This window comes from Mixophyes fleayi, chromosome 1 (genome assembly GCF_038048845.1).
Source record: "Mixophyes fleayi isolate aMixFle1 chromosome 1, aMixFle1.hap1, whole genome shotgun sequence".
NCBI classification, from domain to species: Eukaryota; Metazoa; Chordata; class Amphibia; order Anura; family Limnodynastidae; genus Mixophyes; species Mixophyes fleayi.
Genome location: NC_134402.1, coordinates 62,455,498 through 62,477,625, shown reverse-complemented (window position 1 = coordinate 62,477,625; position 22,128 = coordinate 62,455,498). Strand labels below are relative to the sequence as shown.

Genomic DNA, 22,128 nt, shown 5'->3' with positions numbered 1-22,128 from the left:
CAATTTTGTACCGAGGCCACAATATAATTAAAAAACCCTCCACGGGTCAGAATTCCACCAAGAAAGGGTATGGAGTGCGTAGTGTGGTGTGCCCGGAACACAATTTTTTACAGCGCCAACAATATAATTAAAAAATTGGGCATCAACTGTCACCGTTGTTTAATATCTGATACACCTAAATATGGACTGCACAGTGGAGTGGCCCCGGTAGTAAATTTGGTGCCGGGGCCACAATACCTCCTCCAACTTCCAAGTGTAGTGTTTATAAAGACAGACAGCGTCGAAGTGTTATTTGTTGACTTTCTTAACCCTAAACTTGTCCCTGTTGCAAATATTCGTGCAATGGAGAGTTACTTTTTCATTGAAAGACTCAAGCTTTCAAGTGTAGTGTTTATAAAATATAAACAACAATACAGTAGTTCTAGAGCACGTCAATCCCTCTTGTTTTAAATTATGACAGGGCATTTTACTTTTGGTTTAATTTCTTGAATTTGTTTAAATTTGGTTTTACTTTTTGAACATGGCAAATGACTGTATAGACTGTAGAACTAGACATTCAAATATACAAAGAAATGGACAAAGGCAGTTTGGTATCTGTCCGCATCAGATCCCCTCTCCACTAGGAGTAAAACAGAAAACTATTCAGCCGTTATATAATATAGAATATAAATAGAAATTGAGAAAGGCAATTTGGTATCTGTCTGCATCATAATCATCAACATCCTCCTCAGCGCCAGCTACATCAATATCCTTCTCCCGGTGTACAACATTCACACCTTCATTAGCCAAATCTGTAACTGGACTGTGGGTGATCCTTCCAGCATATGCAGAGGGCGTGCTGCAAATGCTGGATGGAGTCACCTCTTCCCGTACAGTGATGGGAAGGTCAGGGTTCACAACCAACAACACCCTTGGACTCGCCTTGGGGATTTGTGATGTCATCTGTTTAGAAGGCAGAGTTCTTTGTTGTTTTGTTGTTGTTGTTGCTGACAGCATAACTCTCTTAAATTTTTTGTAGGGGGGGGAGGAGGAGGGCTTAGATCCTTGGGTGAAGCTGGACCACTAGTCATGAACACGGGCCAGGGCCTAAGCCATTCCTTGCCACTACGTGTCGTAAATGGCATATTGCCAACTTTACGTTTCTCCTCAGCTGATTTTAAGTTTCTCTTTTTGCTATTTTTGGAGAACTTGGGCTTTTTGGATTTTACATGCCCTGTACTAGGAGATTGGGCATCGGGCTTGCCAGACGACTTTGATGGCATTTCATCGTCTATGTCAGGGGTGTCAAACTCAAATTCATCGGGGGCCGCATCAGCAGTTTGGTCCCCATCAAAGGGCCGGTTGTATCTGTAGGTCTATGTGCCCACTCTTTATTATCATAAATTAATGTCACTGCATTCAATTATTACTGTTTTTTGTAATAATGTAAGTAATAACTAGCTCTGAAAGCAGAAACATAGTCAGAATAATGACAAGTAGATATTCAAATGTACAATTATTGTACAATGCATTGAAAAATGTTTTTTGGTAACAAACATTAATTTTTTTTTAAACATACAAATATTGCCAAACACTGTTTATTAAACATATGGAAAACACAAGGCATTACCTTTTTTTTTAACTTTTCTGACTAGATGGCTGACATCGTTTTCCTAAGGTCAGTCCATCGATGTCTGGCGTTAGGTCTTGTGCTGTAGCAATCCGCAAAACAGCATGGAGGTTATCATCAGTGATGCGTGATCTGAGCTTGGTCTTGTTCAGATTCATGACTGAAAACATCTGTTCACATAGATAAGTGCTCCCAAACATGGCCAGAACACGTGCAGCTTGAAGTCGGAGCTGTGGCATCAAAGCAGGGGGGAGGAGACGGTAAAAGTCATCGACTGTCGCATCCTGGAACTTCGCTTTCAGGCTGCTGTTGGACTGAAGTTCTATTAATTCCATTTGAAGGTGATGTGGTGCACTGTCAACATCGATGTTGAAGGGATTGGCAAAGCTGGTAAAGGTTAAGTTTTGTTCTTTAAAATCAGAAAAGCGTTGATTGAATTCATCAATCAGCCGATTCACTTTGGTACCCAATCGAGCACATGAAAAAGTACCTGGGAATGAGGTTGAAATGCTCTGGCAGATAGGAAAGTGGGCAAGACTGTCTTTTTCAAGCTGTGACTTCCATAGGCGCAGTTTCTCCTGGAAAGCTGTTATTGCGTCATACATTGAGGTTATGACTTGTTTGCGGCCTTGCAGCCTCAGATTCAGTTGGGCGAGATGCTCTGTTATGTCACACAACATGGCAAAATCGCACAGCCAGTTTGGATCTGACAGTTCTGACAAGGGCTTCCCTTTACTTTGCATAAAAAGATTAATGTCTTCCAAAAGCTCAAAAAATCTCTTTAGAACGGTGCTCCTACTCAACCACCTTACTTCTGTATGGTATGGCACATCTGTATGTTCCATGCTCACCTCCTTCAAAAATTGTTGGAACTGACGATGATTCAGACCCCGTGCACGCAGAAAATTCACTGTTTTCGTGACTGTGGACATTATGTTATCCAGTTGCAGAACCTTGCCACACAGAGCTTCTTGGTGGATAATGCAGTGATAAGTTATCAGCGGCGTGTGGCAATTACTTTTTTCCATTTTCTCTTTTAACAGTCCAACCAAGCCATTTCTCACTCCACACATTGCTGGAGCTCCATCAGTAGTAAGTCCCACCAACTTTTCCCAAGGTAATTTCATTTTATTTACGGATTCCTCCACTGCATTGAAGATGTCCCTCCCAGTTGTTGTCCCATACATGGCGACCACATCCAAGAGCTCCTCACTGACAGACAAGTCTTCCTTCACACCTCTTACAAAAATAGCTAGATGAGCTGTATCAGTATTGTCAGTGCTTTCATCAACAGCTAATGAAAATGCCACATAACTGCATGTCTCTTCAGCCAACTTTGTTTTAAGATTACAGGCTAGGTCCCTGACTCGGTCTGTGATGGTGTTTCTTGACAAGCTGACATTGTTAAAAGCCTGTCTCTGCTCAGGGCACACCTGTTCACATACCTTCAGCATACACTTCTTTACAAATGCACCTTCTGAAAAGCACTTTGAAGCTCGCGCAATTTCTTCAGCCACAAGATAGCTGGCTTTCACTGCTGCATCATTTTTTGCTGTCATTTTTGAAAAAATATTCCGTTGAGAATGCAGGCTACCTTTTAATTCTTGGACCTTTTGTTGCTTTTCCTGGTGGCTAAAGTTAGCAAATTTGGCTCCATGTTTGGTCTCAAAGTGCCGGCGTAAATTGTATTCCTTCATCACTGCCACTGCCTCATAGCAAATAAGACATACCGGCTTGTCTCCATTAATCACAAACATGTATTCACTTTCCCATCTCTCCTGAAATTGCCTTCCCTCTGCATCAACTTTTCTTTTCTTGGACATTTTTGGGGTATTTGATTGTAGTTTATGGTCCCTATACCACTGTAAAGTGACATGGAAGTGGTCAGTATATCCAAAGTTTACCGCTCCACCTGCCTTATATGTGCCCAGCCATCTGCCCCCTTTTAAAGTGCCCAGCTATGTGCCCCCTTTTATAGTGCCCATGCCCAGCCATCTGCCCCCTTTTATAGTGCCCAGCCATCTGCCCCCTTTTATAGTGCCCAGCCATCTGCCCCCTTTTATAGTGCCCAGCCATGTGCCCCCTCCATTTACTTTACTTACCTTTTACTTCTTTCTTTCTTTTACTTCTTTCTTCTTCAGTCTGGCTCCTCTCCGCGGCGTCCGCGCGCTCCTCTGATCCCTGGAGATGTCGGACGGACGTCACGTGATGACGTCACATCCGACACCCAGGGAGCAGTGCGGGGCAGGAAGAAGTCGGGCCAGGTCCCGGAAGGTAAGTAAAATTTTTTTTTTTTGTTAACTTGAGGCACGGAGTAAATTCATTGAAAAAAAAAAAGGGGAGGCTGCAAGGCTGGCGGCGGCTCCGCGGGCCATCAGACGAGGTCTGGCGGGCCGGATTTGGCCCGCGGGCCTTGTGTTTGACACCCCTGGTCTATGTCATGACTAGTGGCAGCAGCTTCAGCATTAGGAGGAAGTGGGTCTTGATCTTTCCCTACTTTATCCTCCAAATTTTGGTTTTCCATTATATGTAGCACAAGAGAGCGTACCCCTAAGCCACACACACTCGGCAAAGCCTTTAAAAATTATATGCGGCACAAGAGAGTATCACTGGACTTATACTGCTGAATCAGTGAACTTTGTAATAGCAGTACCACTGGACTTATACTGCTGAATCAGTGAACTTGGTAATATTGCAGTACCAATGGTCTTATACTGCAGGATTGGTTTTGCAAATTTTGTTGTAATTAATTTTTTTTAAAATTATTTTTTTGTATTTTTTTTTATAACTTTTTTTACATTTTTTAAACACTTGGGAATAATGGGGAAATAACTATGCCCTTAGAAGCACAGAGCACAGGACACAGCACCACTGGACTGAACAGGACACAGCACAGGACCCAGCAGCGCCACTGAACTCAAAATTGACAGAGCACAGCACACAACACCACTGGACTGATACTGCAGAATGTGTGAACTTTGTAATATTGCAGTACCACTGGACTTTTACTGCTGAATGTGTGAACTTGGTAATATTGCAGTACCAATGGACTTATACTGCTGGATTGTTTTTGCAAATTTGGTTATAATTATTTTTTTTTTATTTTTTTTATAACTTTTTTTTATTTTTTAAACACTTGGGAATATTGGGGAAATAACTATGCCCTTAGAAGCACAGAGCACAGGACACAGCACCACTGGACTGAACAGGACACGGCACAGGACCCAGCAGCACTACTGAACTCAGCAGGACAGAGCACAGGACACAGCACCACTGGACTGATACTGCAGAATGTGTGAACTTTGTAATATTGCAGTACCACTGGACTTTTACTGCTGAATGTGTGAACTTGGTAATATTGCAGTACCAATGGGCTTATACTGCAGGATTGGTTGTGCAAATTTTGTGGTAATTAAAAAAAAAATAATTAGTTTTTTGTATTTTTTTAAATAACTTTTTTTTCTTTTTTTAAACACTTGGGAATATTGGGGAAATAACTATGCCCTTAGAAGCACAGAGCACAGGACACAGCACCACTGGACTGAACAGGACACAGCACAGGACCCAGCAGCACCACTGACCTCAGAAGGACAGAGCACAGGACACAGCACCACTGGACTGAGCACAGCACAGCACAGCACAGAACTGAACAGAACTGAACAGCACGAGATATAGCAGGACAGAGGACCACCTAACACACCCTCCCTCTACCCTGATCAATGCCCGAGTGAAGATGGCGGCGACTAGCGGGGAATTTATAGGATCCGAGTATCGCGAGATCCAACAACGGCATTATGAGTCAGAGCCTCAGTTTCTTAACCCTAAAATTGTCCCTGTTGCAAATATTCGTGCAATGGAGAGTTACTTTTTCATTGAAAGACTCAAGCTTTCAAGTGTAGTGTTTATAAAATATAAACAACAATACAGTAGTTCTAGAGCACGTCAATCCCTCTTGTTTTAAATTATGACAGGGCATTTTACTTTTGGTTTAATTTCTTGAATTTGTTTAAATTTGGTTTTACTTTTTGAACATGGCAAACGACTGTTGATTGGTCATATAATGCAAAAAAAAAAAGTTCCAAGAAGGAATTGTCCTTGGGCCCTCCCACCCACCCTTATGTTGTTGAAATAGGACATGCACACTTTAACAAACCAATCATTTCAGCGACAGGGCCTACCAAACAACTTTGGCTGAAATGATTGGTTTGTTTGGGCCCCCACACCAATAAAACAATTCATCTCTCCCTGTACAAACTAAACAGGCTCTACTGAGGAAAGATGTCGTCCTCATCCTCAACCTCTGATTCCTCTCCCCCTACAGTGTGTACTTCCTCCTCCTCACACATTATCAATTCGTCCCTGCTGGACTCCACAACCACAGGTCCCTCTGTACTGTCTGGAGGGCAGTGCTGTACTTCATTGAGGAATTGATTATTCATTTTTATAAACATCATTTTTTCAACGTTGTGGTGAACACCTAATATAGCACAGTATTTTTCTGAATTTGCACAACAAAGTGTTTGGGGTGTCATATACCCCCTTCTAAAAAAGCTGTAATTTGTGAGTGGTGAACACCTAATATAGCACTGTATTGTTTAGGGAGGGCCTAGCAGGGATTAAACTGTATTTTTCTGAATTTGCACTACAAAGTGTTTGGGGTCTCATATACCCCCTTATAAAAAAGCTGTATTTTCTGCAAAGGATGGTAGAGGATTCTTTCAAGAGTTAATTGAAATCGAAATGTCAGACAGTACCTTTCCATACTGGGAGGAAAAACAAGCCATTTGGAAACCCATGTACAAACTTGCTTTGCCATACCTAAGCTGCCCTCCCTCCAGTGTGTACTCAGAAAGAGTTTTCAGCACAGCTGGGAACCTTGTCAGTGATCGACATAAGAGGTTACTTCCTAAAAATGTGGAAAAGATGATGTTTATCAAAATGAACTACATTTTCCACGAGGAAGGCCTTTACCGGCAAATACATCCGAGAACTACACTTCTCTAATGGCGGATTCCAGCGGAGATGAATTAATAGTCTGTGATGATGATGTACACACTGATGAGGGTGAGGATGATGCTGAATATGATGATGAACTGGCTTTTTGCTATGAATTTCAATGGGTCTTTTTAGTGCATTGTCTGGCACCCTGGATTGGTGTGTGTCTGATAAAAGCACGCAAAAAGTGCATGAAAAGCATATTGTGACCTGTGAGATGGTAAAAATTGAATGGAAATCACTGGAATTTAGTGTTAGTGAGGTTAATAATAATATAGGTACAAAATAATAACGAAATTATGTGATTTTACCCTCCAAAATTAAATTTAATAAAAAAATAGCTAAACAAAACCAAAACCAAAACACGCAAGGGAGGTTTTGGCAAAACCAAAAACCAAAACCCAAAGCTAATCCAGATCCAAAACCAAAACACGGGGGTCAGTGAGTATCTCTAATTAGAACATCCTTACTCCCCTCCACACCTATCTATCTATATTATATCTGTTTCACTCTCCTCTAATAAACACTCAATATAGCACAATATCCTCAACCTGTCAGCACAAAATAATACCTTTAAAATTTTATAATGATCTTTGTTACCTCTAAATCCAGCCCTCTCCCTTACATCCCCATGCACTTTATTCTGATTTTGCACATTATCTGCCTAACCTAATTTTTAAAATCTTTGAAATGTCCCCTTATAGAATGCATGCTCTGAATTCAATTTAAGGTGCAACACAAATTCATTTGCACAACAAAAAATTAATCTTGAGTATAATTTAACAGACTGCAAATACGTCAAACTTGCACCTCTATTTTGAGCCACACATATATTGCGCTTTGAAAAGTGGATCAGTCCTGTTCACATGCAAGTTCATCACAGTAAGGACATGCACTTGCGAGTTAAGTATGGCCCCTTTGAGATGCATCCTATTTAGCTATGGATGCATCTTGAAATATGTTAATTTCTAGACATTAAATTTTCACCTACATCAAGGCAGGTGTAATTTGTTGCAGCCAATAATGATGACTTGTATGTCACCGTTATCATCTAGAGATGATTTATCTTAAGTTACAGATACTTTAACATTCATTTATCTCTCTCAGACAATTACCTGTACCCAGGCTTTACAACTTTTTCTTCTCTCCAATTTATACATTTTTCTCTTCTGATCTGTATGGTCTTAATAACACATTGACAATTCGCTTCAGCTACACTTTCCTCTCAGCATCATTCCAAATGCCTCTTCAATACATTTAAATCTCTATTTAACCCTCCATCAGCCACTGACCACCATCACTGTCCGAGATCTTGCTTGATGCAAGGACAAGTTTGACCAGATGTGATATATAATTGTATGGTTCCCTGAGCTACAACCTGCTCAATTTCTTTCCTGTACTCTCTGGTACCTTTTCATCATTTGATCCCATGGATGTGGATGAAGTCTATACCTCTTCTTCTCCTCCCACTCTACTATCTATACCCTCACAAATCAGTGGATTGCTGTCTCCTGTGCTCATTCTAACCTTAATTCATATCTGTAATCAGGGCTGGGCTGGGCTGAGGGGCATCGGTCCCCCGGGCCGCTCAGAGTGACCGCATTACATCAATATTGCATCCACGTGTCATGTGATGCGGCCGCCTGTGCGCCCCCCCGGGCTACATGTTGCCAGCCCGCGCCTGTCTGTAATCTCTCGCTCTCCATTGGTATCTTTCTGTGTTATTCAAGCATATGGTTATTACTCCTATTCTGAAACAAAGGAATTCTGACCTACTGTAAGTTCTCTCTCAGATTACTATCCCACCTCTCAATTCCCATCTCTCAATTCCCATGACCCGTCAGGCTATTGGAGATGCTTGCCTACACTTGTCTCACATGCTTCCTTTTCTCCCACAACCTATTGGAACCTCCTCCTACTCCGCTCTGCCATTGGTTGCCTGCACTTTATCTAATCCAATATAATATACTTCTGATTGGCTACATGTGGAATATGGATTAACTACAGTGTGTCAATAGAGATCACTGACACACTGCAAGGAATTGCATTGATAAAATGTATTAATTCATAACTCACAAGGGCGCCATAGTACAATTTGAGGGGAACCTGGCAATCTGCTCCAGAGTCCCCTGCTGTGCACTTTTGAGCACGTGCAACTGTCATGAAGCTCCATTTGGGCTTTCAACTCTGGGAGTTGACGCATACTCTTACGATGCCTCTGTAGCTGGTGTACCCGCATTTCTAGGCTGCTTCGGTGGTAATTACACCACTGCTCTTATGTTTGCAAATTGTTTATATTTTCCTGTGTGCAGTTCCAACTTTTGACACAAGTTGCCTGATTCATTAAGAAAAGTAAAGCAAAAAAAGGAATAACTTTGCATCTTGGCAAAACCATGTTGCATTGGAGGGGGAGGTAAATTTAAAATGCGGGGACAGATTTATAGTTTGGGTAGGACATGTTCTAGATCAACCATAAAGTTCAGTGTAAAAATAAGGCTATCAAGTATTTGTGTGTTAGAGGAAAAAAACAGTCAGTATCTTCCTTTCATGCAAAATAATAAACTAATTTGCACTCTTTGCATTGTAATATGGTTTGTCCAGGATCAAATGTACTCCTTTTTTTGCCTTTCTCTCATGAATGACTCAGGCCCCCAGTGTTTAACTTATGTGCAAAATAATAAACAAATTTGCACCACTTGCATTGTAACATGGTTTGTCCATGAGTAAACTTACTCCTTTTTTGCCTTACTTTCCTTAAGGAGGAACACAGCTGCTGACAACAATGGAAGTTGAACTCACTGGGTCCAGCAGCTGAACTAAAATGGTATTCAGTAGACCATCTAAACCACCCTGTCCTTGGTGTGTTGATATTCCTTGGAACCACTATTCAATTTCCCACTGCCTTAACAAATGATTACGTTTATTCAGTAAATTTATGGCAGTATGTTTATGTGGGAGCTAAGGTACAGAGCTAACCTAACAGCCACCTGCATGCATTTTGTAGAATTGTTGGAAAATAAAATCTTTGGGTCTTTAAGTGTAGCATATATAAAGTGTTACCCATTTTATATGCATGTAAAGCTCTTGAATATACATCATATATTAAAAACATAGCATTCTAGTTGAGGAATTACCTTCAGAAATATATTTAAATAGATTAAATGGGGCATATTCAATTAGCTTTCGGATTCGCGGTAACGCGCCGGAACAGCCGCGAAACGTAATACACGTTACCGCAATAACGTGGATTTTCGTTCGCAGCCCGTAGGGTTGCGAACGAAAATCCGCGATAATGCGGTACTGTAATACCCGCGTGTTCAGCCTCTTCCGCGATTAAATTTCAAGCGGCGCTGCATTGTAAAGGGAAGTTAACCCTTTACAATGCAGCGCCGCTTGAAATTTAATCGCGGAAGAGGCTGAACACGCGGGTGTTGAAGAACCCGCAGATTGATACATTTACCCCCTGGTGTAATGTGGCAGTAATGTGGCACCCTGGCAACACAGATCTGGTGTAATGTGGCAGTAATGTGGCACCCTGGCAGCACAGATCTGTACCTTCTGCAACTGATGTAACTCTTTCTCTGGAAATAAAACAACAGATGTGGTGTTGTTTGTTTTTCATTGTATCTTATATACAAAAGGCGACATTCAGTCAAGACACTATCCTCTCTTGTGCATTACATTAATACAATGTGTACAAGTAGGGTAAAGTGGCTTTAGCATTTACTAATGACATTGTGAAGCTGCATATCTACGCTATAATTAGGGTGATGTATGTCTGCTGTAAACACTGCTGCCTTTGAATGGGACACATCTTGAGATATGTCTAAGAAGAAGAAAAAGAAGAGAAATGTGCTTGTTTGAGGCACTCAGCGATTTTCTAATAAGTAAAATATCTGAATCTTTATTAGTTATACTAAAATTGAGAATAAATCCCTCCAATTGTAATAGCGAAATATAAAACAAATAAAGTGATCCTAAAGTGAATTAAAATAGCAAAATAATTTGCTATGCCTCGCTACTTTATTAGTAAAGTTTGGTAAATCGTACATCTTGAGATATGTCTGACCAATGTGCACATGTATGTATACTGTTTTTGTCTATTTCTATGTACATTCGGTGCACAAATGTCCAACTCTAAATTATGCTCTTAAGGTCTGTTATCTGCGTTAAAGATCACGCGCAAAAGTGTGGGCTTGCAAACTGACGCACAAATAACATTTTGTGATGCAAAGTGCCCATTCTTAAGCTAAGTGCTAACATGTGAGCGTTAAGATTCTGGCCGCTACAGGGAGAAGTTGACAGATTAGAGTGTTCCTTGCTGAATTCAGGCTAGGTGACAGGGGAGGAATCCTACATTTCCAGGTTCCCTAGCAAAATTTAGAGGGTGGGGACGCTGGTGAAACCTCTTCTGACCATGCAAGGGGGCCTGCACAAGCTCAGTTAAGCCCTGTTTTTATAGTTTGTGGTGGATCTATCACTTTTGCACAGAGTTCGGTGGTTACAGTCACCCACTCGTCACCAGGACCTGTAGCCACTATACCCCCTGCAACAACGTTAGTTCCACCACTGCTAGGTGCATTTATGGATCTGGTACTGCGTCCCCATGCAAAACAAAAAATTCATTTTGTGGGATGAGATATCTAAATTAGGTGGAAGGGGCACATTTTTATAGGACACCCTATTTTTGTGAAGGAGAATGGATGACAGAGGCAGAATCTGGTAGTGATACTGATGAGATGGATTTCGAGGAAAAGTTATTAGAATACACAGAGCAGCCCATTATCAAGCTTGGTCCAGGGGTTATGAAAAGGTCTGCTAGCTCGGGAACTCGGAGACAGTGTGAGGGGCTATTGTCTGATGAATATTGAATTTGTAAGTAATGTGTCACCCTAGTTGAAGAGAAATGCATCCAGTGATGCCAGTCCACTGGTAATCTGGTCGTGGGCAGGCATCCTCTGGCGGATTATCCCTCCTTAGTGGGTAAGGTTCTAACCCAAACTGAGTGCTGGGTGTGCTCTCATGTGCCTCAGGGATAGCATAACATAGGACTAGTGCCGTTCCCACTAAATATCTCTGAGGTCCTCGAATTAAGGGGAGGGAGGTCCATAGAAGGGAAGTACAATAACACTAGGTCCCCTAGTCTGAAGCTTCCGCAATACTCCTTAGACCGGTCCTTACTGTGTCTAAATATCTCACATGTAAAACGAATGGAGAATTGAGAAGCTGACCTATCAGATCAGACAATGGCTCGCCGCACTCATTTTGGAGGGAGACTTGCAAGGTCACCAATAGGCAGAAATGTTGATGGACACCATAAACTAGGACGTGTAAACAGACATAAGAACGTATCCATTGGGAAAGTCTCTATAGGTAATTATATGAATGTTATCCATGCTGATATATGTCTTGAACAAATGGAGACACTAGGCAGGGGTAGTTTTGTCAAAACTTTGTGTGATATTATCAATGGGCATACCGTACCTTATGTTCTTCCAGATGACGTGTACTTTGTTTGTGGGAGAAAAGCTTATTCCTGGGTAACTCCGAGTTCCAAGGGTTTGTGCTTCCTAGGTAAACTGGTTCCTGAAATCATGACTATTACTCATGAAGAAATGGTTGGTATTCACAAGACTACATCCCCACCATACATACACACACAGTATGAACACAGTGGCAAAAGAAATATGATTCCTGGTGAAGAACCCATAGCTACAAAATTGATTAGTGAAACCTCTGGTTTTCAGGTTATGATCGCTCTAGATCCCACCAGGATCGCTCGGGGAACATTAAATTTTAAGTATATTCAAGATCTAGCTAAATTGATAGACAATATCACAGAGATGTATGATGACACTTTCAGGTATACGTGAAGGGAGCTACAAGCGTATAAGAAGGAGTTGGTGCAATATAGACTGGTATTGAATTAGCTAACATCTATTACTGGTGGATATTTTGTGACGTTGACCACCCAGTTCGGTGTCAAATGTTGCACATACATCACCAATAATACAGCTGACCTCAAAGAAGTTATAGACCGGAAGATGTATGAAATTTTGCAACTGAAATGGGAATTTCGAAGGAACCATAATTCTTCATTGTATGAGATAGGAGAAAAGGTGGCAGGATGGTTCTCATGGTTAAATCCTGTAAAATGGTTCTCTGGTCTAGGGGAATGGGTACAGAAAATGGTTGCTAACGTAGGTAAGCTCCTTCTCCTTATACTTGGTGTCATTTTAGTAATTGGCTTGCATGTCAGATGTGTTCCTACTGTGTAGAAGTGTGGAAAGCAGTCTTCTGAGGAAACACTGAAAACGAGACTAAAATGGTGGTGAAGGATACTGAGATCGTGGTCTGTGAAGAAGTACAGTACAATCCTAAGCTCGAGAATATGATTGGGTGATAGTTTATTACACTATCAAAGGGTGGAACTGTCGAAGTCAGCAAATTGGATAAAGTCATTTCAATTAATATCGAGCAGATTTGGTTGTCTTTGTCTGAAATTATGCATAGAGCACGCTACGGCGTGGAAGGGCGTATCCAGCCGCAACACGTGGCAATAACAGGTTTTACACTTTTAAACACATTCACACGAACATACACATTAGTAATTAGTACACATTAATTGTAGTTGCAACACATAGTTATTTATGTCGAAATATAGCAGTATTTATGTTTAGTATTATAAGTTTAATGCATATTAGTGAAATCAAAGGTTCAGGTTGCCGGAACTATGTCATGTTTAGTATAATTTTAATCCCCTATTCATCAGCAGTTGTCCGGTAAATTCTCCGAAGAGATCGCACATTGCATACTCTAGTTAGCGATGTTCGGGAATAAATGTTTAAAGTGATACAAACTGTAAAATGCAAATAGACTAGTTGAAACTGGATTCTTGGCGGGAAAGTCGGAGCACATCCCCTGGAGAGTTGACCCCCACCTTTGGATATTTTGGTTTGAACTGGCCTATGACCTGCAGTACCCTGGACCTTCCTGAAGCCTGGACCAATAGAAGCAAGCCACATCATCTGCATTGTATTACTGTATTCACTGACTGCATATAAGCAGGGGCTCTGGACCTAGTGACCAGTCTTCTTTGACCACAGCCTTCAGACCTGAATGACTGTTCACTGGATCCAGAGTGCCTGTGATAAGTAACGGCTGTACTTGTTTTATTTCTCATTATTTATTCTGCTACTTTTGGCTAATAAATTACTTTGTGCTTTGGAACCACACATCGGGATTTGACAATCATTATTGGATAGCGACTAAACGTGCATAACACACGATACGAAAAAAGTGGTATTAATAATAATAATAATAATAATAATAATAATAATAATAACAGTATGCATCTTTTTGCGTTTAAGCCATTTTTTGATTTTTACGTACGTGAGACAGGAAACTGTTATGCCTGTATTAGATGGGTTTTTGGCATTCTATTGATCCATAATACCGAATATATATTTCGTACGCAAAACAAATGGTTAGAAACATGGGCATAAGTGTGTGAGACATATGCCTTGCTTAACACGGGCACATCTGATACTGGTGCAGACCTGCACGTATCTTGCCGTTTTTGCATATGTCCGCAGTTGCAGTGTGTTAGTGAAAGCAACTAAGCCATGTGTTTCTTGGAGCATGAACGTTACTGGGTTTGGGTCACACATAGCACTCACCAGGATTTATTCCAATAAACCACCTGTTACTTTCAGACATAAATCTCTGCTAATAACCAATATTTCACATTCTTGGTTTCAGTTTGCTTAGAGATGACTGAGAGTACATTTTGCACATTATTGTGTATATACTCTACTTACTGCTATTCAGAACTTAGTATTTTTTCAGTTGTTCCTTAAAGAAACTTTTCATACACATTACATATGACACCTTTGTGTATGCAGTACATATTCTGTATGATTATGAGAATATATAGAGATAGACGTAATAGGATTATGTAGTATTACAGGGAGCTGACCAAGCAAGTTAAAGGAACAGATTACTGAACTGGTGTAAGCATAATCCAATGTTAGTGCAATTCCTATCAGCCAAGGTTACATGTTCATTGTAAAACTAGGAATGTTATCATGGATTGTTTAGTTATATTACACTAATAGGATATTAGTATTATCTGCATTGTTTAATTCAGATACACATTATTTTTTAATTCAGATAAACATTATTTTGCAGAGTATAGTTAACATATGTAATGTAATTTTATAATGCAATAGTATTAGATGTTCCCTACAAATTGTTTATATCCAGGGCTACTTACATAACTGATGACATCCCAGGAATTCAAAGATCATTACAAAATGTGTGCAAATTATTATTGTATAAAATTACTTTGTGACATACAAATAATATTATATTGGTTATGTCCAAGTCTTAGCGTTGTCTTTGATTTGTTTACAACATCATTATACAATATCTTATTATGATAACAATGCTTTAGACATCATTATTTTACTCATGTTTTATTTCAGAAATATTGACATTCACTCCCTTTCACAAACTGCTGATTGTTGTCTTTGCAATTAAAAGCTTATTGAACACATATAAATTTCATCCTATTGATAAATACAATCTCATTAATTAAAACTGCACCCAAGGGAGTCTTGTGGATGGTAGTTCAATGTCCCAGTGAGCAGCATTTAAAGATATCATGAAATAAACTGCACTCCTGAGTGGCCATATTAAACACAACTTAGTATTTGTCTCCCTCATACATACTCATAAGCCTCTTCTCAGGATCATAGTAACTCTGTCAGTGCTAAACGCATCAATCTCCAAATCCTAAATTAAACCTGGTGCAGCATCAGGAAAATTCTTTTCAACACTCAGATGTGGGCAATTTTCCTATTCTAGGAATTGTAAAGGTTTTTTTTTTATGGGCCTCTATCTTTTCAAGACTTTCGGCTATGGTTGGATCTTTTTTTTCGTGGCAGATATGTATCACACTGCATATGATGGCTGATAAATGTCAGAGCTTTCTCTAAAACAGGATTACAGGATACTGAGGTGAGTTATCTTAGCTTAGCAAATACTTTTACTGTAAATAAAATTAGTGGAATTCATAAAGATATTGCATGTGTTAAATGTTCTCCTTTTTAATATTATTATTTAAATTATATTATATTTTTTTAAAATTACCGATTAATTCACTAATTAAGTCTTTAGGAAGAGATGTTTGTGAACTCTACTTAGTGTGTCCACAATTAATTGTTTTTCTTTCAGTTTTATAAAGACAATAATTACTAAATATGTAGTTTATTTATGGTTACATGCATACTTCTGTAAGTAGATATAAATACAGATATCAATATATAATTATATATATGTAGGTTTTGTAACAGAAGCACTGAACAAGTGGTGACAGCGATATATATGCCCCATGCTGTGTCTCATATGCTGTTAAACCCCAGAGAGATTGTCTGTGTGTGGGGAAAAAAGTGTGTTTGGCTATAGGAAGAGCTGGCATAAGGGTTCTTGGGGTATTACTTTAGAGAGAAGGGTGGGCTACATTTATAAGGCCCATTTCAGGTTTTCCAACCAGCTAGCAAGTGCTGGTAATCAGGAGTTGTACCTGCAAGGTGCTAACAAGAGCTGCTAGGCAGTTTCCTCTCTCTCTCTCAGACCTGGGGAGGAGGTTGGACACCTCCTGAGAGACACTGCAAATGGTGACCAATTAGCTCTATTTTGTATGTGTGTGGGACACAAGGTCCTTCACAGGAGAGAGAGTGTTCCTGTGTGTTTAGTTAGTGGCGGACAGGCAAGGTGTTTATTTTGAAGTTTTATTTGTTTTTTTTCTGTACCTTGGACTTGTGTGACTTCACTGCTGCTGTACACTACCATCTACCCCAAGAGATGGCACCTGTTCCCCAAATCTGGCTACAGTATATATGTACGTATGTATGTGTGTTTCCTATTTAGATGTTCTTAAAAATAAGGTAAACACAAAAATGATGTCTTCAGTTTTAAAAGGAATATTAAACAATTGTTTTTACAAATTGTATATCAAGGAGAAAAATAATAACATATTTAAATAGCGTAACACAAATGCAGTGTGTAATATAAAATAACCTCCCTGACATTTATGTTGATCAGTACAAATTACAATACTGAAATTGAATTATGATTAGTTGCAATATGTTTAGTATGATTAAGTAAGTGTTTCTTCCCTAGTTTCTGAAATACAAGTCCCCTCGAATAATACGGCACAAAAAGGATGCTATAGTTAGTTACTGCTTGTCCAAATCTGAAATAGATGAGAAACATTACAGTCAATACATGAACATGCAGGTCTGTGCTAAATTTGTGGTTTCTCCTCTGTGTTCCCTGATAACCACCTTTTTTTTAAAACCGTTCCACTGAAGGTTGTAAGCTAAATTAAAGCAAAACTAGCAGTGGTGGATAATTGCCTTGCAATCCCTGTAGTTATTCCAGTAAGGCAAAGCTTTCAGATGATGCCCTTCACCAGAGTGATACTGGCCAGTAACATTACCAGGGAATCATTTGGTGAGGCCTTAGGTTTGGGGCATTGGTTTTTAGTGTGGAAGACCCCTCAATGCACACTCTGTAGGGGGAGACATCATGGATTCCATCATGAATTCAAATCAGTTCTCTTTTCAAAATGAAATCACATCTATGAGCTCATTGCTAGTACAAAAGTTCTCCTTCCTCAGAGGCACAGCAAGAATAACCTATCACTCTATGTCAGTGACGAGCAACGGGCAGCCCCCTGAACCTTCCTCCACCCCCAGCTCCTTCCTGCTTTATTGTCAGATTTGTTTTTATTGGTGACTCTTGTGTTAAATGTCAGCTGATAAGTTATAACAGATAGGGTCTCTTTGATTAACTGCACTGTTTTAACCTTATGACTGAGATTAATGTGCAGCCTTTTTGAAGGATAGAGGGCCACTCATGCAGCCCATGAAGTGTATCAGGTTGTCTATAACTGCTCTATGCAAGGGGGTATCTTATTCAAATATAACAAGTCTATTTTGTTTCGTATTGCCACTAGGCAATAATATTTAAGCAATTACTAGGAGGGAACTCGGAGTGCAAAGAGTGTTCTTCATCAGTATGGAGAAGTTTCTGCCAAACCCAGATATCATATAGTTTACATAAACATATAATTACATGGAAGAAAGTCTCAAAGCAAAGTAACAGATAATGATTGGACAAAAAAATAATACATCATTATAGCTACGAAAAGAAAAGCATATGTTTAGCTACACAGCCAGATCAGAACTATCAGTTTATTACAGAGTTCTTAAAACTAAAACATGTATATATAAGCAGAATCAACTGTACAGTATAGTTAACACAATATATTAACTATATGATAAGCACTAAAATTTGAACTAACTAACTAACTCTAAAACAATACATCCTTATTGGTCACAATCTTGCTTTTTATCCATTTAAGTATGTGAGCCAATGGATATCCCCCCCACCACCCCCTTTTGAGCATCTTTTGGCTCAATTGCATTCCATTTGTATATTCATTATGTATTATTCACTTCCTTGTTCTCTTTTAATTGTTTCAGTATATAGCAAGATAACTTGTCTTTGCTGATGCCAATTTTGTGTGTAATGTATTCTACAATCTGGTCACATATACAGGTCGTACAATATTTATATAAAAATAAAATAAAAATAACTACTGATACCCAGAAGAATACTGATATTTTAGGAATGGTTATATATTTATTGAAAATTATTGAGACTATAAATACTGAATTTTTTACCAATTAGACCCCACACGTCCTTTATTAGCCACAACAAAATCCAACGTCTGCCTGTTTTACAAGATTATGGTTCTTAATACAAGCATTTTTACATTTCTAATTTAATTTCAGAAATAACTGTGTATAATGTGCATACATATGTTAGTCAATGTGGGTCCATAAAGACCTTGGAGAAACAAATTTCATCACTGTCAGAAATCATGGTTGGCCTGTGTTTACTATTTACATATCATTTAGGTGTTGTTAATACATCTGTACTATTACATTTGTCAATTGTATTTTCTTTCTGCCTTATTTAATTTAATTTAGTAATTATATGGATATTTTTTAGTAATTAGATTGGCGCTTCCATATTGTTCTTTTTCTATTATAGCTTATTATGAGGGATGTCACCCCTTAATACTTTAGAATATGACTTTCTAGATTATTATTAAATTAGGTATATTTGGGGATACAATTTGGAGTTTATTTTAGTGCCTAGAAATTGTTTTTGTGTTTTTGGGAGTTATTAATACTGACTGTGCCACTGAGGTGACCATCTAGACAGTGCCACTACGGTGACCATACAGAGAGTGACAGTTAGGTGACCATTCAAAGAATGCCACTGATGTGACCATCCAGAGACTGTAACTAAGGTGACCATCTAGACAGTGCCACTACGGTGACCATACAGAGAGTGACAGTTAGGTGACCATTCAAAGAATGCCACTGAGGTGACCATCCAGAGAGTGTAACTAAGGTGACCATCTAGAGAGTGCCACTGAGGTGACCATCCAGAGAGTGTAACTAAGGTGACCATTCAAAGAATGCCACTGAGGTGACCATCCAGAGAGTGTAACTAAGGTGACCATCTAGAGAGTGCCACTGAGGTGACCATCCAGAGACTGTAACTAAGGTGACCATCCAGAGAGTGCCACTGAGGTGACCATCCAGAGACTGTAACTAAGGTGACCATCTAGAGAGTGCCACTGAGGTGACCATCTAGAGAGTGCCACTACGATGACCATACAGAGAGTGCCACTGAGGTGACCATCCAGAGTGTAACTAAGGTGACCATCTAGAGAGTGCCACTGAGATGACTATCTAGAGAGTGTAACTAAGGTGACCATCCAGAGAGCGCCACTGAGGTGACCATCCAGACAGTGTCGCTAAGGTGACCATTCAAAGAGTGCCGCTAAGATGACCATCTAGAGAGTGCCAGTAAGCAGCTAGATGGTTTCTGATTTGGGGCTTGGGCCCGTAAAAATTGTTATTTCAGAGTAGTCATTGGAGACTGATCAGTTGAAAATGAAAGTTACATGTATATCCTGAGGTGTGCAAAGGATTGTTATATTTGCTGTAGAATCAACTAAAGCTTTTCCTATTGTAACATCCTCAAGATGTGTTAGATGTGTAGGACATGTAATGATATCAACTGAAGAAGGTAATATTAAAGCTTCAAATAACATATAACCTAAATACCAGGTGATAAATCCTTTTTGTTTTCACAAGTGCCCATTTTTATACACCATGAAAATGAATAGTGAGAATCAATAATACTATTGACAGAGGTACTTTTACAAATATGAACAAATAGTTTAGTATCCTGGGATTACAAGACTAAAGGCAAACTGTTATGTTAAATGACATCATGAATGATGTAATATAACATGAGAACATACTGTATATTGTGGAACCAAATTCCTTTTCTCATTCCTGAGAAAAGAGACGTCAACATAAAGCACCAAATGTGGATTGTGCAAAGGAGTATCTTGTAAGTCAGTGCATAGCATAGTAAGCTGGACAGTAACTTGCAAATAATCATATGTGTATCTTCATCAGAAAGGGTAACAGAGATGCTGGCTGAGGGCAAAATGTGACCTAATTCATTTGCATGATACAGGTACAGTGTCAGAACAATGGTAACATGTTTTCATTTTCAAGTGGCACATACATCTGGAGAACAGTACATTGTACATTACAGCTTACAGTAAATCTCTCCCTAACAAATTCACAGGCGACGAAGGGCTAAAAAGAAAAGCATGCTGCAAAGGGATCATACATATTAAACAAGCATAAGTTGTGTCACTGGATTAGATAAAGTTTGGTTGGAAAAGGCTATTACATTCACAATTATAGTGGCCTATGGAGCATCAAGAAATTCTGAGATCTCAGAACAGAATGTGAAGCTCCAATGTTAATCAGATAAACCATTTACTGTACAAGATACAGAGGACTCTAACTGATCTACTAAACTAAAATAAAAGGAGCAATAATGTTACTTTCCTCATGGCATTGTATTTGTGGAAGATAAAATGTAGGTATTGTTTTAAGAGAAAAGATTATCAGCAAAGTCGGGGAGGTCTTGGCACTGTGCTTTCCAGTGATCTGGTACCCAATAATGGTCAGCGCCTCTGATGTTAGCTGGACTCCATAAATTACCTCTAAATCTTCTACCTTGTTCTCCTCTAAAACCTTCTCTACCTCTTCCTTCTGTGATCAAATTTTTAATTTGCAGAGCCATCAATTTAATTTCAGTAGCTGACTTTTTCTTTTCCTGGCAAGCTAAGCAGTGGTTTGCAATGGTGAGAAGTTCAGCCAGTGCTTATTTTGCCATCCTACAACAATGGTGCATAATTGGCTCTGTATACTGGTATCACTTTCAGGTGGCATTAAATTCAGGCATCACTTGTGTTGCATTGTCAGCAGCATTTACACTCCCTGGATGTTGATAAAACAGATATTTAATCTGTATAAATAATCAGCATATACTCCCTTGTTCTGTTTACTCCTATGTATTTGAGCTCAATCAGTTTGCTTTGGGCAGGCTCTAGTTACAGCTTCTCAATTTTTCTGTGTTAACTCTTGCTCAGTGAGTTGTTTTCCTGGCCAATTAGCTGCCCTAACATCACTTAGGAGATCTGCTATTTGAAGTTGTAATATTTGCTCAATGTGGGTTGCAACATGTAATATAATTTCCTATTCCTCTCTGAGCTTCTGAGATTCTTGTCTAATACTTTGCAGATTTTCATTTCAATGCAAAAGATGTTCTTTTGAGTATGTGCAAATGTGCGTCTGCATACTAGCATTTGCACATTTGTCTTATGATACGTGAACCTTACAAAGTTGCAAGGTGTATGTTTTGCACCTGTCTTGCTAGGCATATAATAAACACTTTATAAGTAATGTTTTCAAAGATATGTGGAAAACAAAATAGTGACACAAAGGGTGTAGCTAGAGTCTGTCTCCATGAGCATACTCTACTCCAGTTGTGTGGAGCAGATAGTGTTCAACTTTGACAGGACACCTGTTTTGGAGGTATATTCAATTGTTACTTCAATTCATATTGTATATATTTAAAATTTTCAACTGTTCCTTTGTGAGAAGCTTCTAGAGGCCTAATATGTAATTAGTATTTTCTCTGTCTCTGTATCAGTCAAAATAACTATTCCATTGAGCTTGAGAAACTTTGTTTACCTTAGACACAAGCATTCTGTCACGTTCAGACTAGAATAGATTGGATCCTTCTGGGTTTCAGCTGGGATTGGTAGTACTTCTTCTAGAGGTGTGGAGTCTAACAGAGTGGAAGGTGTTCGCCAGGGAACCCCGCAAGGGGATTTGGGCTCCACGACTTCCACCCTGCAGGTAGCAGACCTCTAAGGAAGTTCCCAGTGAGCCGAGAGAGAGAACAAGGCACAGGGCCGCTAAACGTAGTCACAGAGAAGAGGAGAGCAGGAAATGATGAGCTGCAGCAATGTTACCACTGAGGAGTGCAGAGCAGGATGCGATATT

At 39.4% G+C, this 22,128-nt stretch overlaps 1 protein-coding gene across 1 annotated transcript in view; it reads left to right on the top strand.

The window, feature by feature from the left end:
- The first annotated feature begins 15,465 nt into the window (after positions 1–15,465).
- Positions 15,466–22,128, top strand: part of CNGA1 (cyclic nucleotide gated channel subunit alpha 1) — a 49,089-nt gene continuing 42,426 nt past the window's right edge. The window contains exon 1 of the mRNA XM_075195322.1: positions 15,466–15,625. The gene's annotated coding sequence lies outside the window, so the exon portion shown is untranslated. The remainder of the gene's footprint in view (positions 15,626–22,128) is intronic.